The following is a 26,722-nucleotide window of genomic DNA, read 5'->3' as shown; positions in this document are numbered from 1 at the left end:
GGATTGCTGATCTCTTGTATTGTCATTATTTTTCTCTGATGTGTTTGTTCCTGTTCTGCTTTTAAACTGAGTTTTGTTTCAAACGTTATTTCATAATGTGCACATGCACACCTGTATACTATATTTCTTTTATCTATTTTCTATTTCTCTCCTTATTTTATATATTTTTTTTATCATTTGTTTTTTTCCCTCTCTGTCTTAAAAGTGGCTTTGACAGTCCATAAAAATGTAACTATATATAGATATGTCCTTACTGTCCTCTTAAAATTGAGGTCAGTGGTATGTTTAATAATAAATAAATAAATAGATAAATCAATTAAATTCAAAATCAGTAATATTACAGTAATTTTTTTTCATTCAAGGATGCTTCATTCCATTTTTCTGGCCCAGAAATCAGACTCACCTATACAGCTGTTCCATTATCCTAATAATTTCATGCATAATAGAGGGAGTGTGTAGATTAAGGGAAGCAGGTTTCAATTGCAATTCACCTTTTGTCCAGCAGAGGGCTTTAAAAATTATAAAAAGCAAAAAGTTCACCATTAATCTTTTCACCTACTTGTTGCAACAAACGTTCAAGCGCACAGTAGCTTCAAGGCGGTGATCGATTTTGTTCATCGTCTTGTTGAACAAACTATTTTTCCCATCTGATACCTAGCTTAAAGATCATGGGGTATGTCAGTTTTCTGAATACGTCAGTGCTTATCCGCCTAGCTTTGCTTCTGGCGTGGGACTTTCCTGTAAAGCTGAACTGCTGCTGTATTTCAGCAGAATTAGATTACAACAGTTAACCTCCAATGACATGAGAATATTAGACTCAAAATCTACTGCATGCTAATGCAACTAAGTCACAAGATAGCAAGAATTTGTTATTTATTCTCTGTGACATGAAATATCTGCTTTCAGTATGTGTAAGATATCACTAATTATCATACCATAAGTGTTTAAAATCTCACTCCACCCGGCTAAACTGCACAGAGGAAAGGCTTGTTAACCAAAATCTCAGTGAGGGCCGCTTGAGCCTCTGATGCTCACTGGGGGACAGCAGAGCACTCACAAAACAAACGCTGCCTTCTATTTATAGATGCCTGTTGGCATGGCAACCACGCTTTGTTTGTTTGAGTCACAAACTATTTCTGCACTTTGCCTGAAAACCTGGGTGGTTTCACTTCTTTCGCGACTGGTGCTTCCCTTCTAGGCAGCTATCAAGACTGACGCTGCACATTATTCATCTCTTTCATATCTAAAGGTATTTATTACCTGTAAGCATGACTGCACGTTCCTTTGCTGGTTGTGTTAAAGCTGATTGTGTCAAATGTGTTATGAGAAAAGACCTTTATATTATTATACTGTTAAGTACTAAAACTGTCCCTCGTGGGAGGATGTGCAGGATTTAAGCAGCTGCAGTTGACGGGAGTTTCTTTGGAAACAGATAATTGATAATTATTCATCATGAGAAAACAATAACGTGTGCATTTCAATGGCTTATGAAGAATGGAGTGACGTATACCTCGTATCGAAGGTATACGTCCTCGTATAGAAGTCCATGGCTTCTTCTATAAAGCTGAAGGTAGGTGCAAAGAAAGAAGCCCATCGCATACCTCCGATTCCACTGATCTTCACTGGTCACAAACCTCATGACCTGTGTACTATTTATATATCATCTCTTATTCATTATTATACCATATCCATATAACATCGCTGTCGGGCGGAAACCTCGTATGTCCAAATTTGGTCAATTTCATATTTTTTCACATATCGATGCTATTGGTCAGTCCCCACGTGGGTCTGTTATTTTTTACAAGTTATTAACCAATCTAAAGTCTTGAAAATAGCTTGAGCGCAAATCTCTTAACTCCATTGGACACTTCAACTGTCCACCTCTTCCTCACTCCGCGGGAGAGCTTCACGGCATATTTCTCCTCAAGAAGAGTCGCAACGACTCAACACGTCTTCTGAGGTAAATGTCTTCAAAACACTGGGCTCAAAGAAAAAAAAATCTTGACCCCCCCGCTAGTTCTGGTGCTCGTCTGAGGACAGGAATTTAGCGCAAGACAATCCACTGCAACGCGGACTAAACCCTGTGCACTGCAGATAAGGTACGGCGTTTTATTAATTTCCTGAAAAATAACGGTTTTGGAGATACGAGGATTCCGTCTGACAGCGACGATATATATGTTCATCAGAAACGTCATTATGCACCATCACACAATATTCTGGCACTGTGATGCTGTTTACTGTATGAAGAAGAAGAAGAAGAAGAAGAAGAAGAAGAAGAAGAAGAAGAAGAAGAATATTGAACACTTTCAGGCTTGAACTTGACCTTTGTGCCTTGACCTTAACCATGTGAGTCAGCACCTAATTTTTGTTATGTATTTTCTTATCTATTTGCACTGTGACATTCCCTAATTTACACAACATGCTGTCTAAGTGAACACACTGCACAGGCTACTACATAGATACTATGTGCAGTATCTGCAGTATAGCAAATAAAGAACACTAAGTCTACAGCAAATAAAAAGGTTCATGTGTTAATGTTGTTCCAGGTACATCATCACTGTTCGATTAAGGAAGGCAAGCGTTTATTGGCTTTGGGTTTGACGCAAGTACTTACAGATCTGTGAAGCAAACCAACGAGCAAGTTAACCTCAGTTCCAAAGAGTTAGTGACAAAGTTTACTTCTGCAACATTGCAGAGGGAGGGACTGAAGCCTGTGCAATAGATAAGACAAGCACTTACATGCAGAAACACACACACACACACACTCACACACTCTTACATTTGGCTATATTTGTGAGGACCTTGCACTGGCACCAATATCTACACCTAGAGCTAACTCCAATTTCAATAATCTAAAGAGGAAACATTGTGACTTTTAGTAAACGATAAAACCCCAGCAAGATATAAAAACCTGTCCACACCCACACACACACACACACACACACACACACACACACACAGGCAGTGTTTCTCCTGACTCAGCAGCTGTGGGTGGCAGTTTCATTTCTCACTTAACCTGACTAGAGTAATGAGAGCAGACCCAGACAGACGGTATATACCTCCTACTTCCCCATGGTCTCACAATACTAACGAATTACACTGAAAAGCTCCTCCCACTTCACACTTTTAATGTCTGCTTAACATTGAAGTGAAGCCATTAATAATGCAGTTTGTTTGCTCACAACAGGAGGATCAGGATCCAGGAGGATCACAGCAACCTCATTCTTCCTCTTATTTAAGACTCTTAAATAAACTCATTAAGTAATGAACCTGGCCTTCCTGCATGATGCCATGATTGGTGTGTCATTTGATGCTATATTTACACTATATAATTGATTATTATAGTTATATATAATATAGTTATTATTATAATTTAATATTATAGTTCACTATATCCGTGTGTACAAATGAAGGACATTTCAAACACAATGTGGCCCTTTATGTCAATTTATATACATGTTGCACATAAATAAGTTACATAATTAATAATACTAATTCCTCTGCAACAGCACCGTCACACAACATTCCTGGCACTGTGATGCTGTTCACTGTATGAAGAAGTAGAAGAAGCATAGTGAATTTTTTTTTCACATAGGAAGTTGGCGTCAGAGTAAAGAATCAGCCATGATACAGTACAGCACCTCTGGAGCAGACAGGGTTAAGGGCCTTGCTCAAGAACCACTCATGGATGCTTGTGATTGGCTAGCTGTGCTGTGATTGACAGGTGACAGAATATGCCATGTCTTCCTTGGTACCTGGCCACGGATGGCTGTTGCATCATGAGGGTTCGAACTGGCACACTTTTTTTATTAGATATTACGGATATGATCAGAAATAAAGGACTTTTTTTTTACACTGAATCTTTTTATCTTTTTATTCTGTTCATTTCCTTTTGGTCACCATAATGAACTGACTGTTTTGTGGTTGGTTGATTTGCACTACAACATACAGCAGATTAGGTCACAAGCCAGATCATCCCATACAAACCTGCTGTTTACCTTTCTATTTACACTTTTACCCAGATCAACTCTCAGATCAAAAAAAAAAAGACAAAGATATCAATTACTACAAATAAAATAAAGCAATTCTGTATGATTCATTATCTGAAAGATTACAGATTAACGCTGGCTTGTACAAGTCTCAAGCAGCTTTGAGGACAAAGGACAAAATCTAAATGTAACGAAGAACATAAATGAAAAAAATGTCAGCACATATAACTATAAAAGAACTGCTTTCCTAGATACTGTGTAAAGAGATGAACGTTTAGGCCTTTGGAGAAGGAATGGACACACCAGGCTGCTCGCTCTACAGGAGGAAGCTCTGTTAACTTTCTGAAGCAGAAAGAACGTCTCAGAGATGTTGAAGACTGAAAACATGGGTGTTTAGTGATAAACAAATGTGCTAGGACGGTGAAGTTACAGTACCTGGTAGATGAGTCACATGAGACACATGAGGAGGTCATGAACCAGGTGAGGAAAAGCGCTCTCAATGACACCGTGTAGCTGTATTCATTCTGTTGCTCAATGATAATTCATCCACAGGGATATTCTAGAAAATGGATGAACCCCACTAGTTTAGGAGTCGCATTTTCTCACATGCTCTCAAAATAAAAACCGAAGAATGTTCTCGGGGAAGTGATGAGATGCTTGATATATGCATGTAAAAGAACCGCCTGAATTTGTACAATATCTCCTTTAAGCTGAGTTTTAGAAACTCTAAAACAGCACAGACAAACCTTGACCAAAGTGTCTCCCTCTCTCCCCCGGTTGCTAAGCCATCTGCCTGTCTGTTGCTAAGACAGTTTAGGGCAGTCATTGACAAGAGACGCAGTAGCCAAGGCAACTCTGCAGAAAGAAACTCTCTGTAAATCACTGTGGTTCCTTCTAAGGTCCTTGTTCCAATTTCTTTCTTAAGTCTCCGTGTTGGGGGCAAGTTTACATGCAGGTTTAGGTTTATTTTTAGCTGGACCTGACCAGACACCACCTCAGACTGCTAGTCTTTCAGAAAGGAGAGGGTCTTCTCCCATTTCTTCACATAGACTGAAAAAGCAATTCCTCTTTCTATATCAGGGCAAAGCAGCCATGCAGAAATAAGTAGGTTGAAATGTTTAAAAAACGTTATACTAAAAGTATATCAGCTAATTGACCAAAATATATATCCTATGCTGAAATGTAACTATAGGCTAACCAGCCACTTTATTAGGAACACAAAAACAACTGCATATAGTGTAATTATCCAATCAACGAATCATGTCGCAGTGACACAATCAATACTATTCAAGAGCTTAAGTTAACGTTCCCATCAAACATCAAAAAGGGCGAACATATGATTCAGCGATATTGACCATAGCATGGTTGTCAGGTCCCAAATGGACTGATTTGAGTATTTCAGAAACTGCTGATCTCTGGGGACCTTCGCACACAAAATTCTGTAGAGTTTACACTGAACAGAGCGGCGAGAGGGGGGAAAACCATCCAGTTCTGACAGGTATGTGGGTGGATATGCATTGTTTATAAGACTGTGGAGAATGAATGTCCAGACTGGTTCAAGCTAACAGTAAAGCTACTGTACTGTTATTCATACAGCATAACCACTCTTAACAACCATGGTGAGGTGAAAAGCATGTCAGTATATACAACAGATCAAACCTTCAGGAGACCTCATCGCTTCCATTGGTATCAGCCAAGATCTGGAATCTGAGGGTACATTGAGCACATGCTTGCCAGAACGGACACTTGAAGATTAAAAAACATCATGTGATCTGATGAAGCTTGATTTCTGCTGTGACATGAAGTAAGGATTTGGTGTCAAGAGCAAAAATCCAACCTGCCATCTGTCAACACCCTGGAGCTGAGAAGCAGCTGTGCTACCCACTGCATCACCTCAGCTGAGCAAGAACATTGTACTGGTGTCCTCAGTAACATAAAAACTCTGAATGTGAGTGGATGAGGGTTATTGCCATTTATTATGATACCCGAATAAGAAGAAGAAGAAGAAGAAGAAGAACACAGTACATTGTATAACTAAAATTACCAAAATAGGTGAAGTTTAGGAGCAACAGATACATTCCACATTTATCTATTGCACAAGAATATAATCCTGAAGAAAGACAACATGGGAGAAGCTTCATTTCTCGGTAAACTCAAGACAACCCCTATTTGATGTGTGTGTGTGTGTGTGTCTGTGTGTGTGTCTGTGTGTTTTGTTCCTAATGGTTTTTATTCAGCTCTCAGTAAAGTGAAGTTTATCTCCTCTGCACAAAAGCAGCTGTGTTTATATTACAGAATGATAGGCCATGAGATCTTAACTCAGTCTCTGTCTCTCCCTCACACACACACACACACACACACACACACACACACACACACACACACACACACACTTTTTCTTTTGAGACACTTTTTGTCTTTTTCTTGCTTGGGCAAGAAAAATCCTACAGTCCCTGTCTCCCTGGCTCAAGCCTCAAGAATCCTCAAGGCTTTCTCCATCACCTTCCCTCTAATGGTCCTCATATCTTTTTGAGCACCTCTCTCTCACCCTCTCTCTCTCTCTTTTTTTTCTCTCTTATTCAATTCATCAGACAGACAGACAAACAGACAGATTAATAGACAGATGAAAAGCTCTGCAGCTGACGCCCATCTGCCTCAAGTTTGCCTTGGTGTGTATTCTGAAATGCTTTTCTGCTTGGCTTGGACACCCAGTCACCTCGAGCCTGCTCAGGCTTTTTCAGCTCGAACCTGCTCAGGCTTTTGTCTTGACACTGGTCTGGGTGAAAATCACAGAAGATCAACAGTTTTTGAAAACAATCCCATTCAAACAACCAGCCCATCTAGTTGGATGAGTGTATGGATGGATGAGTGGAAGGATGGGTGATGGACGTTATAGTGTTTGGACCCAAAACAGATCTTTCTGGGTCATTGAGTATAAAAGAACTTCATATCTGGACTTCATCCGGACCTTTGATATGAACGAGCCTGTTGATTGATGGCTGAGTTTTTGGCTTTGCAGTTTGCAGTTACCAAGAAAGCAAACCAAAGTCCAGGAGCTGAGAACACACAAGCTCTGACTACATTTCATAACTGTAAGCACATGCCTCATTGGGCAGCTCGAAGTCCAGTGATTGCACCTGTACCTGAACATCTAGCCAGTAGCACCTAACACACCTGGCAAGCGTGTTCAGTCTCCATGCACACAAATCCAAACCTAATGTATAACACAAGAGACAAATCCTAAAAGCAAGCTGAGGCTTAATGAGGATTAGCAACTAGGAGTCGTTAGTCTTAGAGAAACATCTAATATTTATTCATACGTATTTTTGTTGTTGTTTTGTACGTTTACTAGAATGACAACAATATCTAGACAGATACTGTAGCATGCGCTGAAACATGCTAAGGTGTAAAAACGTCTGCTCATTTTTCTAATTGTATATGTTAATAATTTTGACAGTGTGTAGTCAGGAGTGACACGACATTCACACACACACACACTAGCAGTTGGTGATACAGCAAAAAAAAAAATCATGTCACAATACTTTACCGACAAAGCGATGTAGAATGTAGAAATGGGCAGCTAATTAAAAATACATACAAATTTCCCCCAAAATATTTTAACTACATTAATTATAACTCAGCACATTACCACACATTTCATATATGTTTTTATTTTTAGACATTAGATTTTATATTTGTTTAGGCATTATATAATCTCTTTAAACTGAAACATATTATGTTTTGACAAAAAGATATTTCCCCAATCTCCAAATGATTCAGCAGTTAACTGTTTCCTCAAAGCACGCTCGTTACTGGCAATCCGTTTATCGCTGTTTGCTCAAAATGACTGAATAATGTGCCGTGTCATTTTTCCCATCCACATCATTTCACACATTGACTCAGATGTATTAAAGCCAGACTTGACATGACAGATTCTATTATCTTCACATTTTAATACTTAAAAGTTAACGGTGGTGTTTTTTCTAACAGTTAAGCGATATCAAATTTTTATGACTTATGAGAGTTATGAGAAGGTCTGACCAATGAGTGTGTTATTACACTGAAAACTGGGAAGATAGATGCAAATGAGTGAATATGTAATGATCGATAAACTCATTTGCATATTTAAATCATACAGTTTTTGCATAATTTGAGAAAAAGTAAACAGGTTGCAAGGAAAATATGAGGAAAAGATCATCAAGATGCGATAAGATATGATATGATACGGTACGATATAACATGATGTGATATGATACGATATGATACAATACACTATGATGTCACACAATACAATGTATTATATATATTATATATACATATCAGTATTGTGCTTTATATATATATATATATATAAAACACAATACTGATATGGTATGATATGGTATGAAGTATGATATGATATATGATATGATATTCAGTATGATGTGGTTAAATTTCAATTTAATTCGATTTATTTCTATAGCTCTTTTAACAATTCACATTGTCTCAAAGATTTACAGAAGTATGGAAACATTTTTGGATCAGCAATTTCATTTTGATCTGTCAAATAACTGAAGGACACAGTAATATTTCAGTAGTAAAATGAGGTTTATTGGATTAACAGAAAATGTGCAATATGCATTAAAACAAAATAAGACAGGTGCATAAATTTGGGCACCCTTGCCATTTTGTTGATTTGAATACCTGTAACTACTTTGCACTGATTAATTGGAACACATAATTGGTTTGGTGAGCTCATTAAGCCTTGAACTTCATAGACAGGAGCATCCAATAATGAGAAAAGGTATTTAATGTGGCTAATTGCAAGTTGTTGTTCTCTTTGACTCTCCTCTGAAGAGTGGCAACATGGAGACCTCAAAACAACTCTCAAATGACCTGAAAACAAAGATTGTTCAACAGTATGGTTTAGGGGAAGGCTACAAAAAAGTTATCGCTGTGAGGAACATAATGAGGAAATGGTAGACCATAGGCACAGTTCTTGTTAAGGCCAGAAGTGGCAGGCCACGTAAAATATTGGAGAGGCAAAGGCGAAGGATGGTGAGAACAGTCAAAAACAGCCCACAGACCACCTCCAGAGACCTACAACATCAACTTGTTACAGATGGTGTCACTGTGCATCGTTCAACAATTCAGTGCACTTTGCACAAGGTGAAGCTGTACGGGAAAGTGATGTGAAAGAAGCCTTTTCTGCACACACGCCACAAACGGAGTCGCTTGAGGTGTGCAAACGCACATTTTGACAAGCCAACTTCATTTTGGAATAAGGTGCTGTGGAGTGATGAAACAAAGATTGAGATATTCGGTCATAACAAGGGGTGTTATGCATTTCGGCAAAAGAACACAGCATTCCAAGAAAAACACTTGCTACCCACAGTAAAATTTGGTGGAGGTTCCATCAGCTACAGCTGATTTCTGCTAAAGAAGACTACTAAATATTGTGATTTTTCTGTTGGGGTGCCAAAATTTATGCTCCTAATTTCTAATGTCTAATTTCGTTTTGATGCATATTGTGCATTTTCTGTTAATCCAATAAACCTCATTTCACTACTGAAATATTACTGTCCTTCAGTTATTTGACAGATCAAAATGAAATTGGCCTTGATGCCCGATGACGCCTGGCACAGGCTCCCCGTGACCCGAGGTAGTTCGGGTAAGCGGTAGAAGATGAATGAATGAAAGAAAATGAAATTGCTGATCCCCAAATATTTATAAATGAAAATCATGGAAATTGTCTGGGGTTCCTAAACTTTTGCATACAACTGTAAGAGAGAGGTATATATATATATATATATATATATATATATATATATATATATATATATATATATATATATATATATATATATATATAAAAGCAGAATATATTAACTTTAAATGAAAATACTACTTATCTATCCCTATATGATACAATGCATGATATGATGTACAATATGATATGATGTGTGATATGAATATTATATATGATGTATATGATATGATGCAATGTATTGTATTGTGATATAATATGATGTGAAGTATGCTATGTGATCCAATATGACATCATATATTACATTATAACCTGTAGAGAATTTAATTATTAACTGATCAGACACATTACCAACACTCTGATATTCTCTGTGCACCTTTATATAATTTACTGTCATTCTGTTCTATCATCAGACACACACTCATATGTTCAAACACACAGTGGACAGATGGACAGAGGGACAGACAGATAGACTCTGTCCACCATTCAGGAAGCTTTATTTAACACCAGGCGCAGTGCCAGCTCCCCGACCAGCCACACAGAGCAGAGTAATCCCACACCTAAATCCACAGCAGGTATAATACTTAAGATTAAAGCTTTCAGTGAGGTTTTAGGACTGCTGTTGCTGCTGCTGCAAAAAAGAGTGCTTTCACACACTCCTGTGCCTTCACCCTCTACCTCCATCACATGACCAGACAAAAGAGATGCCCTATACGTTCTATCCGATTCATGTTAACTGCATTCTGCTCTTTCTTTCTTTAACTAAAAGCCATTTTTCACTTTTCTGACCTTGTTTCTTTCTCAGTTAGAATGGTGCTATTTTCAGTTCCTGTATGCTCAAACGGCACAAGAGCGAAAAATAAAGGAAATAAAAAAAGTCTTTTAAGAAAAGAAATGAATTCCTGCATCATGCTTTCTAAGCTCTTCAATTAGGCAAGAAGCGTTAGGATTAAAACACACACACACACACACACAGAGGAAAAGTGACCTGCCAAAATATCAAGACTAGACACCACACAGCACAGTGACATCTACAGATGCTAAACACACACAGCATCAAGATTTTTTCTTTTCTTTTTTTTTTTAGGGTAGCAGAGGCGCAGCTGTGTGCGATCTGCTGCATGTGACATGTCTTGTGATCCTTCATCAGGAGTAGAACTTGTTTATTATCGTGTATTATTGCGCTCCATTCTTCTTTACCTCCCTCTGTAGTGTGATCAGTGATTCAGTGGGAGGTGCATGAAAATCATGTTAAAATGGACAATTATAGCGTGCATGTGTCCTTGGATGTCCTATCCACCTGTGTGTGTGTGTGTGTGTGTGTGTTGCTGTATATGAGACATGTCAAATCCTTCACATGTTCCTCCCCAGAGGCCTGTATATGGCCAACCTGCTTATGTAATGAAGGTTGAGGTGACAGCAGGAGCACAAATCCCCCCCCCCCCACACACACACACAAACAAAAGCATTACACAAAATGCCATTACTTAATGCACACCCAGGCTAACAATATCTGCTGAGATGTGAGGTCTGCTGGAGTTCAGCCAAAACGTCAAGAGATATCTGTGAGTCTGCAACACTGACACCACTGTGAGGGTCTACAGCTGATTTTAAACACTGTGATTTCTGCATTCTTTAAAGAATTCATTAAACTATTAACATCTAAGTTATTAAACTTTCAGTATTATTACAGGTTCATAAAGAAAACTGTCATTTCAAACAATCTTAAAACCTGCAGTATTATTTATTCAATACTGAAATACTGAAAAAAATCTCTCTCTCTCTCTCTCTCTCTCTCTCTCTCTCTCTCTCTCTCTCTCTCTAAACCCAACACCCCACACACAATTTTTTATATATATATATATCTATATATATATATATATATATATATATATATATATATATATATATATATATATATATACACACACACAACAATGTCCACTGATAAAAGCTTGATGTAAATAGAACAGATTTGAATTAAAGCTCAAAAAATAAAAAATAAAACTTTGAAAAAAAATGTGAAATAAACCACAATATAAAATTGAAAATTTATCTATCTATCTATCTATCTATCTATCTATCTATATATATATATCTGTCTATCTATCTGTCTATCTATCTGTCTGTCTGTTTGTCTGTCAATATATTTATCTGTCTGTCTGTCCACTGATCCTGCCCCAGCACAATTCCTGTCCCTGTCCTCTTTGCACAAGAATATCACAGAGACCTGAATGTTGTGACTGAGGACTTGACTGATGTGTTGATACTGCACATGATGGTGCTCTGTCTGTCCTGCCCTGAACAAGCAGCAAGTGCAGAAAGCCAAGGCAATGTAGAAAAACCTTCAATTAATCATTTTTATTATATTTGCATACTTTGTATTCTGGCATTACTACAGTGTTGATTGCATATTGCAGCTAACTCCCTGATGAGCGGCGTATCCTCATGCACTCGTTTTAACGATGAAAGGCTCAAAACTGGGACAGAGGAGGATTTTTTTTTTTTTTTTAAGAAAGAAAGGGGAAAAAAGAAAAAGAAATCCTGCAGTTGTAAAATCAGACCGGGACTCCCTCCAACCCCCAGCACCGCCTCCTTCCTCAGGTCGATCCTGTTATTAAAAGCTAGAGAGAGAGAGAGGTTGTTTCTCAGAGGGAGAGACCAGCACCGGAGCAAAGGGGTAATTGATACGTAATTGAGAAAAACATCTGAAGCCCTTTAATTAACTACCAGAGAATTGCAGTTTGGCGTTTAAGCAAATGTGCCTACAGCTACTAGAGTTTTTTCACAGGTGACACAAAAGTCAACCGTCTTTTTTCTGCATCTTTTTTCTAAACACCTCGGCTATTAAACAACGATCCGATTTTATTTTTTTATCAGTAAGAAGAGGACCTTTTAAAAGAAGATACCACTAAACGATTCCTTTTAAAAGGAGAAAGCATTAGGAGTAGGACCTTTTAGAAGGAGCAACCTTTTAAATCAGACCTTTGCTAAAGCAGTTAATGTGATTACGCTTCTCTGTGAGAGGTGAACAAATTTAATAATCGAAGCCATTAAAATGTGTTGTGTGAGAAAAGCATTCATCATGCATCGCATGCGTGGCAGCCTGCTATGATTTTATCAGCTCTTGGAACACCAGAGGCATTAGCCAACGGCAAAAAGCTGCTGGAAAATGTCTGCTTGATTCTGAATAATTCACAGAAAAGACAGGAGGGGGAAAAAAGGAGTGTAACTTGGACACAGTGCTTGTGGACAGTCAATAAAACAAACGGTGAGGTCAGGCAACCTTTTACCATGAAAAGAGCAAACAGTGACCATTCAAATAAAACCCTTGTGTCAAGTTCAGAATATCTAATGCAGCAGATTTAGATGACTTCAGGTAGCTATTTTAAAAAATATATATTTTTTCGAAGATAAAAAAAACAAATACAAGCAGTGCCGAATTTCCCTAGAAGCACCAGGCAAGCTGAAGAAGTGTTAATGAAGAGGTCATGTGCTACACTTGGCAAACTGTTTTAAAACCCAGAGCACACTTAGCAGTTCAATGCAAAACGCAAACCCAACCGCTTTTATAGCAACAGTAACAGACATCTGATACATGTTACTTGGTAGGGTTTTAAATGAATAAATAAATAAATACAATTACTCATGTGGAGGTTCTCATTTTGTGTGAATTCTCCGATTCTGCACAGGGGGAAAAAAAAACAAAGTGAGAATTTCTATTTCTCCTTTTATTTTTAATTTTTTTTTTGGGTGAGCTTCACAAAATGGTGCGAAAAGCACTTCAGGAAATATCCCAACACCCTGAGCTCAGAAGCACACTGTAGCCCATTATCTATTTATCACTAACTGTGTGCAAAGCAATACTCATGCAGGGATTACAGCTAGCCAATACAGCTAGCCAGGTTTAAATAAGTTTATGGGAAATAAGCATGCAAATCATATCATTTTCTCCAGTGGATAAAGAGGATCCTCCAGCCCCTCTCTGGCATGCATGTTCTGATGTAATCTGCAAAGCAACGGGAACTGCAGACCTCCCACTGTACCCAAGCCATCTGTGACCCCTGGGCCACAACGCTGCACAGAAGCACGTTCCCTGGAGTGCGCACTTGTGTGAGCAGACGCTGTCCTCTCCAGCTCGGCTCTGGGTCACTCTGATCTGTTTCTTTGAAAAGGAATGTACAGCCAGCTACAGCTAACACATGCAGTAAGCTTTTCTATTAGAGTGTTATAAAATATGAAAACAGGTCTATGTTGAGATCTATGTTGATGTGTGTGTGTGTGTGTGTGTGTGTGTTGTTAACCCAAACTCTTTTCAAATCAGACAGACAGACGAACGTCGTATTTCTTTACACACCGATCGTTTTAATAACTGATATTATTTCACGACTTCGTTCAAAGCGCTATGTCACTACATAAAGCTACATGAAAGGACAAAACGGTATCAATACCGCACTTTATGTCTTGTGTATGTCTGTGTTGATACATGTTCCAAGAGTACTGCAGGTATCAACAGTACATCTATCACTATTGTTAATGTAGCACTATTATCCTTCTGCCTTTGATAGCAAACATAAAAATAAGTCAATTATGTTGTGATATTTCTACCATATTGCCTACTCCGATCACAAACTAGGTTCAGATAGCTCTTGATCAGCTAGGTCAATACCGTAAGTAGTATACTGTATATAATACTTCTACTTGAAGTCATAGTTTTGTGTATTGGATAAAAAAATAATAAAGACCAACAAAATCTTAGTATCAAATGCTAAACTTTTCATTCGCATACACAGTTGTTCTGTATTTTATCACTGGAGAACACTGCTACAACCTACCGCTTAAAAATTCTCAACCGTCATCAACATCTGAATGTGGAGTGATTGACAGTTTGCGTGAGCTTCTTTTTTAGTACTATCTGGTGTTAATTAAAACCATCCAGGAAGCCCCGCCCCCTTCTTCGCCTCAGATTAGTAACCGACTCAGTTTTCTTGCTTGAAACAAGCAGCCTCACTTTCTGCCAAGTAAACAGAAATGCTAGGAGATTATTAATGAGAAACAAATCTAAACAAAACTTTTGAAGTATTTATTTTTAACTACGTTTTTTGTTATGTTTTATGCCAAAACTAGGTGCTTTGGTGGAAAAAAAAGCTACTGCTAGCAAATATAAAGTAATATTAATAAAAAATAATATTTTATTAAATTATATAAAAAAAATATTTTTATTATAACAAATATAACATGAATACAGATTGCTTACAGTCATCATGGCTAATCTTATTGTTTTCTCCAAGTGAGAAAAACAGATGGCCTGAAATAGGACATGCTATGGAAAGAAAAAAAAAAAAAGCTGAAGCTAACACTTTCATAGTGTCCCTCATGCTAACACACTACAGTAATATCACCACAACACCCAGCATCAAACCAGCACCATTTCTTCTTCTGGCTCATTGAATCTTGGTAAACGATACTTTAGTCACAGTCACAGTAATCTCTAGTTTAACTAGCAAGTGCTACAATAAGCTAATGTGGAGCTCTTATGATGGCCAGAGAGCAGCGATTTTATTTTACTACTCAGTATGGATTTCCATGATGCAGAAAGTGTCATTGGTCCTCTGAGCCAACACAGCGGTCAGATATCACACATCTGTTTTCCTTAGGCTTACAGTACACACGTTGTCACTCTGTGTGTGTGTGTGTGTGCGTGTGTGTTTGCTCTCTGCACGTCTGTGACTGCTTCAGACAGACAGGTTCAGAAAAAGAGACTCTCTACACATTTCTGTCTAGCCCTGTCAAGGTCAGATGGGAATAAATGTGAGCAGGCTTTGTGTAGGGTTTGAGACCTTCATGCTGTGAACTCGTATAGAAGAAGAATTTCATAAAAATTCTAAATCTCTACATGTATTACTGAGACCCAGAGGGAAAAACTCTTGTTAGTGAGAGATTTGAAATGTGAAAAGAGTAAGTGTGTATTTTAAGTATTTAAGGTGTAATCAATTACAGAAAAAGCAAGTTACTACGGTTTTATGGTTAGTTGCCTTTTTTGATTAGAAGCGTGCTGGTAAATTTAGGCGATAAATTTACAAAATGAAAACGGTTCCATCCGTCCATCCATCCATCCATCCATCCATCCATCTCAGGTTTATTTGTATTGCCCTTTTTAGATATAGATCCCTAAGATCAATTACTCTGTCCATTCATCCACTCCATCTTAATTCCTAGACTCCATCCATACATTTATTTATTCTTCATACTAATATCTCTGTTCCTCTGCCCTAACCATCCATCCTGTCTTCATTCCTATCATCCATCCATCCATCCATATGCCTGTCCATTCCTCCTTCCCTCGTTCCCTCTATCCATCCCTATATCTATCCACATACTCATGACAGTTTAATTGCAGTTTGATTATCATAATTTAATTTTGTGATACAAATCAGCATACTGATTACGTACAGTATCAGTGTCTCTCTGTCTCGCTCTCTCTCTCTCTCTCTCGCTCACTCTCCATGCCTGGAATAGAGCATCACGGTGTGGTCCAAAGATTAGCCTCATTTATCTGTGTCAGGCCTCATCAGTCCACTTCCTGCTGCTCATTCAACCTGCCTCTTCATCTGAGTGCTACTTCTACACACTCACCACTGTGGACTCCCTGCGTGCTATTTACCAACAAATCATGGTCATCACTGGCAGAATCAGAGCTTCAGAAAATATCATTAAATATCATTTATTTTTAATCTATTTTATAATATATATATATATATATATATATATATATATATATATATATATATATATATATATATATATATATATATACATATATATACGTACACACACATATATATGTGTGTGTGTGTGTACGTATATATATATATATATATATATATATATATATATATATATATATATATATATATATATATATATACATATATATACGTACACACACATATATATGTGTGTGTGTGTGTACGTATATATATATATATATATATATATATATATATATATATATATATATATATATAATTTTTTTTTTTTTAGAGCAATTCCAGATCAAAACACAACATCAATGCAAATGTTATGTCATGGTAGAGATCACAGAGAACTTCAGAAAGAAGTGTGAATGTTCATTTTAGGTACATTCAGCAAGACAGCACACCCTTGTTTAGAAAGGCTGATGGAAGAAGGAAGAAACTCCCCAGAGATGTGGAAGAGAGGAATGCTGCTCTGCCTGACCCCCTACACACTCTCAGGAAGACTTCAGAGAGATGACACGTGGAGAACAGCAGAGGTGGAAACAGAGTCTCTCTTTCTAAACACACTACCCACATGACTTGACCCAAGAGGGGAAATAGAAGAGAAATGGGCAGTGTTTTAGTTTGAGTCTTATCTCTGCAAGCAATACGTCAGCCTGTCATCTCTTTACTACTTCTCCAAATGTCCTGACTTCGACTCCAGGAAATGACTTTGCAGCAGTGGATTTGTGAGTAGAAAAGCCTGTAGTAAAATCTGCAACATGCTCCTCTTATTAAAAGAGTCCAAACAGCTTGGGGTGAATTAGCTGCTAGCCAGTACATGTCATAGGACTAAGAAGGCATGCATAATAAGGAATGGTTACAGCAAGCCAAAAATAACAGTTGTAAGGGTGGGTTTCGCTATTCCACAGATTGTTTCTATCAGTGCTGCTTTCCTGTTATTGAATTCCTTTCTCGATGCATATCCTCCTTCACATCAGACGCACTCGGTTTTCACGTCACCAGTGAAGTTGGTTTTCCGTGCCACCCTTGCGCATCGTGCCTGTCCTCCACCAGAAGCTTTACATCTCCTCGTTCCTGTCCTGCCTCATCTGCAATTAAACATTGGTTTAGCCCTGTCACTCAGGAGATACTAAAGCCTTTAATCCAGACCTGACACAGGTAATCCATAATGTAAAGTTTCGCCAGGGCTTAGAAATAGATGCTAAAGACACTCACACCCAAGCGTGGAGTTTTGGAAGCAAAAGAGAAACTTTATCATATATTTGTGGACACTGGAGTTTAATGGAGTACATTCTCTAATGGCCTTTACCTGTTTGCTACTTTTTGGCCTCTCACATTCTGCAAACTGACTTTGCTAAAAGTTATATATTGATTAACTCCATGTTCTGTCTGAATCCAAATCATTAATTACTCCATTCACCTTCAAAAACTGCTTTGTCCTGGTCAGGGTGAAGCAGGTGGTGGATCTGGAGATTATTCTGGAAATGCTGGGTGTAAGGAGGTGGAACTCACCTCCAATAGGACATCAGTTTATCACAAGGCATCATACATACATACATTCACACGTAGCACAGATACTGTAATCTACTTGCGTGTTTTTGCACAGTTGGAGGAAACCGGAAGAATCCAGAGGAAAGCTACGCACAAATGAACATAACATGTGAAACTCTACAAAGAAATAAACCCAGACACAAAATTGTACTGCAGGATAGGAAAATAAAAATCCCATTGATTAATCTGAAGTGGACACATGACTAGCCTGTGTGTGTGTGTGTGTGTGTGTGTGTGTGTGTGTGTGTGTGTGTGTGTGTGTGTGTGTGTGTGTGAGAGACATCAACCGGTTCAGCTCTGTATTCACTGTTAGGAACTAAACAAATGATACTATTTTGTATTACAGTATAAAAGTACAGTTTTACAGTACAGTTTTGAGCTTTATGGGGTAATTTTTTTGTTTGTTTGTTTTTTTGCCATTTTCTTCTAATCAATGAGACAGTAGTCCATAACATTAACACACTGTCATAAACCTTCATGCTGTCATCTATCTCATAAATTCATGAATGCTTCAATGCCCTGATTAATGCTGTTCAAAATCAACAAATCTTACTAGCTAACAAGTAGTGCACAGTTTGGAATTAAATAATGTTAGTAAATCCCTGTCAGCCTAAATAAATCTACTTCTGGGTTATAATTATGTTGGAATGCGCACGCATTCTCTCGTAGGCTGGTCAGTATATTTATGTCCACCCCTTCATGTAGTGTGCACTATACTGTACATAACTCTGGCTTGGGGCTGAGAAAGTAACAGAGATGGTGACAAGGGAGTAATTTGGTCATACTACGAGAATTGTTCGAACGAGCAAGAGAAACATGAGACTGATGGTAAGCCAGTCTAAGAATAGAAGGTTGTTTTCAGTCATGTTTTTCTGCTGAGTTCCTTATTACACACAGACTCCGGGGTTGCTGGGAGACTTCCTCTGTTCCATTATAATACAGAGAGGACTGGTTTGAATGTGAAACTAGACCAACAGTAATGATTAAAAGCAGGGTGATATGAAATAACACGAGCAACAATTCTAAGGCCGAGTTTGCATAAGGTTGCAATAGTGTAGAAGCTATTCTTTAGACATGTAAAGGGAACGATGTGGTTTTATGAATAAACTGATCAAGAAAAATTACAAAGCAATGTGGGGGTCATTCCACAGCGCATAGTAATGAGGTCCTGCTCTCATTTACACTATGAGTGGTTCACACTTAGCCAAAATGCTGAGTCTGCAGAAGGAACGATTCTGGGCTCGGTTTGGGAAGGGGAATAATCAAAGGTTTGCTTTCACAATTCAGGATTGCTTTCGCAAGTTTGCACAATTTCATTCATCATTTTTGGCCATAGGCATGCAAAATAGAAGGCACTAGATTCATGGGATCAATATACATTTTGAAATGGGTTGGTATCAGTTACTTAAAGGTGCCCTTCCACACAAAACCGTTTTTACTTGGATTTTTTGATATGTGTTAGGTCCATATGTGTTTGTGTTGTGTCGTGAATTTAAAAACGAACTGTTACCTCCCCGGTCAGTTCTAGCCACTTAAAAGAAATAAGGGGAGAAATCAGGTCAGTTGGAAAAGCTGCTGTGTGACGTCGTAATGATTGAGCTCATTACTATTCATGAGCTCTCCCAGTTGAGACCGCGCCCCCAGAATTCGTGTAGCTCAGTGAGTTTCCTATACAGCAAGGATGGCTGAACGTCAACGGGTTTGTGAAGAAGCCGTTCTGCCGCAATTCAAGGTGATTGTAAACAAATTTCCTCTAGCCTAGGCTACTTATTGCGCTGGGTGAATGAATAGTCATGCTCTCATATCCTAGCGGTTAGCCAATCGGAGCCAAGCAGCATAGCTCATTTGAATATTCATGAGAACTGGCGCAAATCGAGCGGAGTCTTCCTGCAGGCTTTCTATACCACACTAGAATGGCTTGAAACAAGGTAACCAAGGCATTTTTTTCCACAAAAAAAGTTACAGAGTCCATGGTAAACTTCAGACATTACCAAAAAAGTAATGAAATACGTGTGGCAGGGCATCTTTAACATCACAAGTTGAACCAATAACTGATGCAGACTTGACCTGGGTTCTCTGGACCACTCATGGGACTGAAAGCAGCTTTAACACGCTATTAGGGCAAACGAGCCAAAGTAAAGAAAATACAATTGATTGAAAATGACCCTTCAGGATGCAAACTATTGATTTACTGTATTGCAAACACTCACCAGTAGTGAGTCATCACTACTCACTAACGTATGACATTTCATACATCAGCTCATTAAGATGACTCCTGACTGTCCAGAATATATCTAGAGTATGTCGTGTGTTTGCTATAAACAGTGTGTATTCAACCGTGTGTCCGGTATCCTGTAAAACTGTATAACCAAAAGAAGGGCACGCTGTTGATTCACTATGAGCACTATTTATTTGAGAACTTCCTCTGATTTGCAGTATGCAGTTCTGCTGTTGCTCTCATGCTCTTTATATTTCTTGATATGCAGCTTAACTCCTTGAGCTCCAATTTCCACTTTTGCACATTGTTACATTCCAAATTGAAAATACAGATGGAATCCGTGCACCACTGGGAGTTACAAGGAAGAAGAATGGCCTGCATGCCGACATCCACTCGCTGGAGAAAGGAATGTTTTTCATCTTGACATCAAAAACCTCTTGTCAGTGCTGTAGAATAAAAGTAGCTTGGGTCTGTGTACTTCACCCATGAAGGGGGGGGTGTCAGACAGGCGGCTGGGGGGTGGGGATGGGGGGGGTTTGTCTGTAGGACAAATAAAGCTAAGATGAAAGAGGGCTGGCTGAATTCAGTACCAACTCCATCTGGGCAGCTTTAATTCCTCCTCTTATTCTTTGTCACCCTGTCGAATTCCATTCATCTTTTAATGAGAAACATCCAAGAGCATGATACATTTACTCATTCGGTGAGATGAGAAAATAGGGAACTTCTTAGGCCAGAACCTGCATACTGTATACTACTGCCCATTTTCGCTCCATCACCACATATAGATGTTTTTGGAGTGATAAACACGGACACTTTCATTCAAAGCCAGGGGATCTACTGATGTTTAAAGAGGCCTACAGTATGTTGGTAGGTACATCAGCGCCTGGCCCAGGTTTCTCTCTAATTTGGTCTCGGTCAGTTCCCACTCACTAGCCAGCTCTCCATTATTATATGACAGCTACAACCAGGAAGCGTGAAGGCTTTTCGAGTGATGATCCTGCTGCAACACACTCAGAAGACATGATGGCTAGTGTTGCTGTGATTGACAGGAAATAGATAGAGGTTATGCCATCCCTCCCACCCACAGATCATTGATAGGTTTACTCGCTGGGATTCCTGGCCACTGATGGCTATGGCATCATCAGGATCTTTAACTTGCATCCTCCAGACAACAGGGTAAAGTTAGCTAGATACTTTATCTGAGGAATAAAACACAACTGGCACTGTGTTAAAGAACAGTAAGTATCAAAGACATGGCAGTATGTTGCTATGTGGGAGTCCTGAAGATTTTACAGTGAAGGAAAATGTATAACTAGAGTATAATAATATTTTAACTGCCTTTAAGAAAGGTACAGTACATGATATGACTTTCACACATGGGCAGAATATTCCTTTTATCTAAATCAAACGATCTCAAACAATTCTCTCTGTACAGAAGGCATGTATACATTGGCGATATTGTGAGGTATCCATTATGGCAATATAATGCTTACTGCTATACTGAGGTATATCACATAACCAATGATAAACCAGGCATTAAAAAGAGTGATTTGTGTCTTCGAAGATAAACAGCATGGCTTGGTTTGATCTGCCTTTGCACGCAAACCTGTGGGGGAGTGTGTGCTGAGAGCTTGTCTGGATAGGCCTCATTTTACTGTGTGTTCTCAGGAACAAGGTGAAGCCAGGTTGCTGTTCGTCCCTTCCCTCTGGTGTGTAAACAAATTTCTGGTTCAGCTGGCTCTCTTTGGCCATTGGCTGATCCTGTCTCTGTCAATCACTGTGGCCTTATGTAAGCACTATCTGCAGGTGGAGGTGTGTCCCTCCATATTTCACCGGCACTCGAGCGTTAAAGGTTATCCATGCTCGCACCTAACACTCCCTCTGCACGGTTCAGCAATCCAAGCTTGTTAGAACACTTTTAGTGCCCTTAAAAGTGCAGATGCAGTTAAACAAGAAACACTGACAAAATGGGTACTAAGGAATCAGTAACAACGTTTGCATATGTGTCTGTGTTGTAACTCAAGGCAGCTGATACACATGAGCACTCTTGATTAGACCACACAGTGTGTCTTCATTACAACTCATTAACAATTAAACGTAAGCAGTGCCGAAGACAGTTGTGCTCCCAATTCACCATAACATACAACACACACAACATGTTAAGCTAAAAACTATATAATAAATACTATAACCTTTCTTACATCAGAATATTACAGAACAAAACAGCTTTGCGAAAAGAAAATACAGTAGGCCCTTAGCAGAATCATGAACTTGTTTGCACTGTTAGGCTAAATATATGTATTTATATATTTATATATATATATATAGCATACTTTGAGTACATGGCTGCAGGTTTAAAATACAGTAAATACTTGATTTGACAGATAAAAACGTACGCCGCATTACTGTGACAACAATTATTTTTGGGTTTTTTTGGCAATGTGTGTGTGTGTGTGTGTGTGTGTGTGAGGATGTCCCGCTTGCCATTATTTGACAATCAGCTCAGTTGAAAGCTTAAATTCAAGCCAAAATCCAAACCAGAATTATTTTTTACCTTGCGGTGCCTCTCTTTGCCATGTTTTCTGATTTTTGACTGTGAATCCTTACTGACTAGTCAAAACCTGACTAGTCAAAACCCAATGGTCAACCTAAGCAGAAAGTTATTTCATGCCTAAATATCTTCCTTCACCCTAAACTCATGTTATCGTTTTTTCTTCTTTTGTTTCACACTATTGAAACACATAATGTGGACTCCTAACGAACTTAGCTAACAGACTTTTGCAATTAAAAATGCAAACTGTGTGTTCACAGCATTCAATAAATAAATAAGTGGCTTGAACTGCGATATCTGATCTGAGACCAGTCCAATGTACTTAGCATCGCATCAGTGCATCCTGTTCTATCACATTTTATCTAAATTTTGTAATTATAACATTTTCTGAAAGAGGAGCCAGCAAAACCATTTATTTTCTAATTACATCTGCAATTTCAGCTACAGTGGCAAGCAAACATTATATGAATTGAGATTTTCTCAATTCTGTGCAAATTAGTTGAAAAACTTTAGTTCCTACCTACTAATAGTTCCCATCTACTGTTTAATACACAAAATATAACAAAACCTTCCATCTTATCCTGGCACATACTGCTTTCAATATACTTGTACAGGGACACGGAAAAGATACAAAAAGCTCGAAAGGAAGCAGTTCTCAGGTGCCTCTAGTTGGCATATATATCTAGTACAATTAGCTTGCTATGCTAATCTGCCAAGCTTAGGCAAACAGAATCAGTCAATGCACTGATGACCCATGCATCTTCATTCCAAACTCTCTTCCTACATATAATTACAATTAAAACTGTTTTCCTTCATGTCCCTTTGTTAACTACCTATTACACCTTATTCTGTTGTCTTGTTTTATTCTTGATATAGAATAGTTGGTTTGAATCTGATTTCTAAATAGAAAATATCTTATTTTCAATTCTTATAACATTTACGCCATTTAGGAGACACCTTAATCCAGAGTGACTTACAATTTATTTAAATTTATACAAATGAGCAATTGCGAGTTAAGGGCCTTGCTCAAGGGCCCCAGCAGTGGCAGCTTGGTGGACCTGGGATTCGAACTCATGACCTTCCGGTCAGTCGTCCAACACCCCAAAACTCTTATTCTTATTCTAAGTAGGTTCAGCAGGGTTTCCCGCAGCACTTTGCAGTTCGGGCGGGCCGGCTAAGCTGGGAAACCCTACCGCCTTAACTAGGTCGTCCAAAAAAAAAATTCCGCTGCACAAAAGGCCGTCAAGTGCATCTCGGAGAATAGCTTCACACCGCCGAAATGAGAGAAAGACGTGGTCCGTCATTGTCTGGAGGATAACTAGCCTGTTATTGTATTACATAGTTCTTGCAAATTTAAATTAAGTTAGCTGGTGATTTTGTTGTTTGAGTTCTTCACCTGCTAGCTAGGTTGCATGTGCCTGTTTTTAATAATTGTTAAATGTAGTACAGAGTCTGTGGTCTATCTCACAAAGAAGCCCCGCCCAACCCTACCGCCTTACCCTACCGCCTTAACTAACAAATTTTCTGCGGTAAACCCTGTTCAGTATCCTCCTTCTTCACTTAGCACGTTTTAATACACAGATAAATCATTGGAATCAATTAATCAACATGCAAATGAGTCTATGACGTCATCTGAAAAGTTCCAGCCCCTTTTTGAGCATGCACTAACTGCTGTCCCCTGTATAGATTTAGCAGCACTCAAAGCAACACCAGGGATTTACCACTTGTCTTTGTGAACTTAGGTAAGGGTTTCTCCAAAAAGCCAACTTGGGGAACTCCTCTGGGTGGTTCACCCAAACCTTCTTGCATTAATGCATTAAAAAAAAACAATTATTGATTGGTCACTTGAGTCTTGAACATACAACTTCCTTTTTAATCAGAGAGAGAGAGAGAGAGAGAGAGAGAGAGAGAGAGAGAGAGATTGCTAAAGCTCTGATACTGGGTGATTTACTGGTGCATTATAATATGGGTCTGTATTAGCAACAGTTCCTGCTGGTTGCTACAGATGCTCCAACGCCCCCGCGGGAGTCTCTGGAGATTTTTCTCAGTCGTATCTGCTCTAGTTGGCAACTTATGGGCAGCTAATGTTTACACGTCATAACGCACATATGAATCGTCTGGAAAATAGATTATAGATCTGCGACACACTAGATATTTATGTAACGCACATGGTACGAGTTATATAAATGTAAACATAATGTGCACTGTTTTGGTGTGTGTGTGTGTATGTGTGCGCGTGTGTGTTTGTGTGTGGTGGTGGTGGTGGGCTGGGGGGTTGTTAGCGGTATCAGGGGTCCCAGCAGCCCGTTATATAACTGGACCCGATCACAGGGAAAAGCCTCAGTGAAGCTGCGCGACACGACACACACTGACGCACGCGCTCTTTTACCGAGCGCAAATAAATACATACATCTCAAAGTGTGCGCTGAATTGTGTGTGTGTGTGTGTGTGTGTGTGTGTGTAGGTGGTTCCTGAGAGAGATCAGCGCCGCTTACAACTTCCGCGATTGTGTTTTTACGCACGGACTGAAAGTGCAAAAAAGCCACGTCGAAACACTGACGTTGTAAAAGTAGGTTACAGTACAGTAGTGTGGTGTAGTGTAAAGTGTGTGTGCGCGCGCGCACGCGTGTCTGTGCGTGTGTGTGTGTGTGTAGCAAATGAGTGGCGCAGTTCTCCAGCGCTGTCGCTTTAAACTCAGACCCGGCTCGAGCGGCTCCCTGTCCGGCTTCCCCTTCTCACTGCCGCGCGCTCACTATTTTTCTCTTTAACACTTTTTATCATAATATTACAGCTTTGACTTAACTGCCAAACGCTCGTCTAGTTCACATCAAGCTGTTGTAACCAAATGACAAACTAGTGCAAGCGCTTTTGAAGTGTTTATAATGTATATATGTTTACGAATGTCAGGCTGTGATCCGGTTTGCTCTTTCCGGAACAAATCGCCCCCGAATCCCGCGGAACTCTTTCGCTCTGTGTTGGGCAGAAAAGCGGACTTACTGTGCGCCGGATGGGCAGCGGAAGTGAGCGGCTGTCCGCGCTGCTGTTGACGGGCTCCCTGCTCCCTGCGCCCGCTTCACCTCCACTAGCACGACGGCGACTGCTGCAGCCGAGCTTGTATCTCTCTCTCTCTCTGTTCCCACCTACCGTGCGTGTGTGTGTGTGTGTGCGCGTGTTTGTGTGTGTGTGTAAAGTCGTGCGTACGTGCGTGCATGTGTGTGAATGTGTAACCCAAATATGGAGCACTTGGCCAGCCCCATTAGCTTAGCTTAGGCTATGTTGTTACATTCCATTAAAAATAAACGACTGCTTTATTATTTTACCACCTTTTAAGAAAAAAAAAAACATTTAACAGAAGTCCTTTATATAAATGTGTTACAGGATATAACAGACTAATCCACAGTCTTTAAATAGAATAATTCTTCACTTTTCTGCTGCTGCTCTGAGCTATAGTACATTATGGAGTGCACTATGAGTGCTGTTTATGTCAAGTGTATATAGATTTACAGCTCTTATAAACCCTTGTTCTTGGTGATTAGTCGCTAATAGATAGGTCAAGGTTTTGGACATGAGATGACAAAAGGAGGGCAAGAGATGGCACCACAGCAGTGTGCATTTACAGAATAACTCTTGTTACTTGTTCAAATAATGACATTACTGCTTTTGCTTCATTCGTGTGCTATAATTAATAATCGACTCAAGCATGATTCATTTAGTCTTCAATAATCACATGGGAGTAAAATCATATTAGGTGGCAAGGCTTCGAAAGCGGCAGGTGCCCTTGGTTGAAGCCCTACTGCTGCAGGTGCCATTGGTTGAAGCCCTACTGCTGCAGGTGCCATTGGTTGAAGCCCTACTGCTGCAGGTGCCCTTGGGTGAAGCCCTACTGCTGCAGGTGCCCTTGGGTGA

The 26,722-nt window shown here is 39.2% G+C and overlaps 1 protein-coding gene across 2 annotated transcripts in view; it reads right to left on the bottom strand.

The window, feature by feature from the left end:
* The window catches only part of atxn1a (ataxin 1a), a 99,425-nt gene extending 73,464 nt beyond the window's left edge, over positions 1–25,961 (bottom strand). For both annotated transcript variants that reach the window (XR_009650194.1, XM_060897556.1), the window contains exon 1: positions 25,814–25,961. The gene's annotated coding sequence lies outside the window, so the exon portion shown is untranslated. The remainder of the gene's footprint in view (positions 1–25,813) is intronic.
* Positions 25,962–26,722: the final 761 nt, after the last annotated feature.

This window comes from Tachysurus vachellii, chromosome 21 (genome assembly GCF_030014155.1).
Source record: "Tachysurus vachellii isolate PV-2020 chromosome 21, HZAU_Pvac_v1, whole genome shotgun sequence".
Taxonomy (NCBI): Eukaryota; Metazoa; Chordata; class Actinopteri; order Siluriformes; family Bagridae; genus Tachysurus; species Tachysurus vachellii.
The sequence above is the reverse complement of the archived record's forward strand: the minus strand, read 5'-3'. Positions and strand labels throughout refer to the sequence as shown.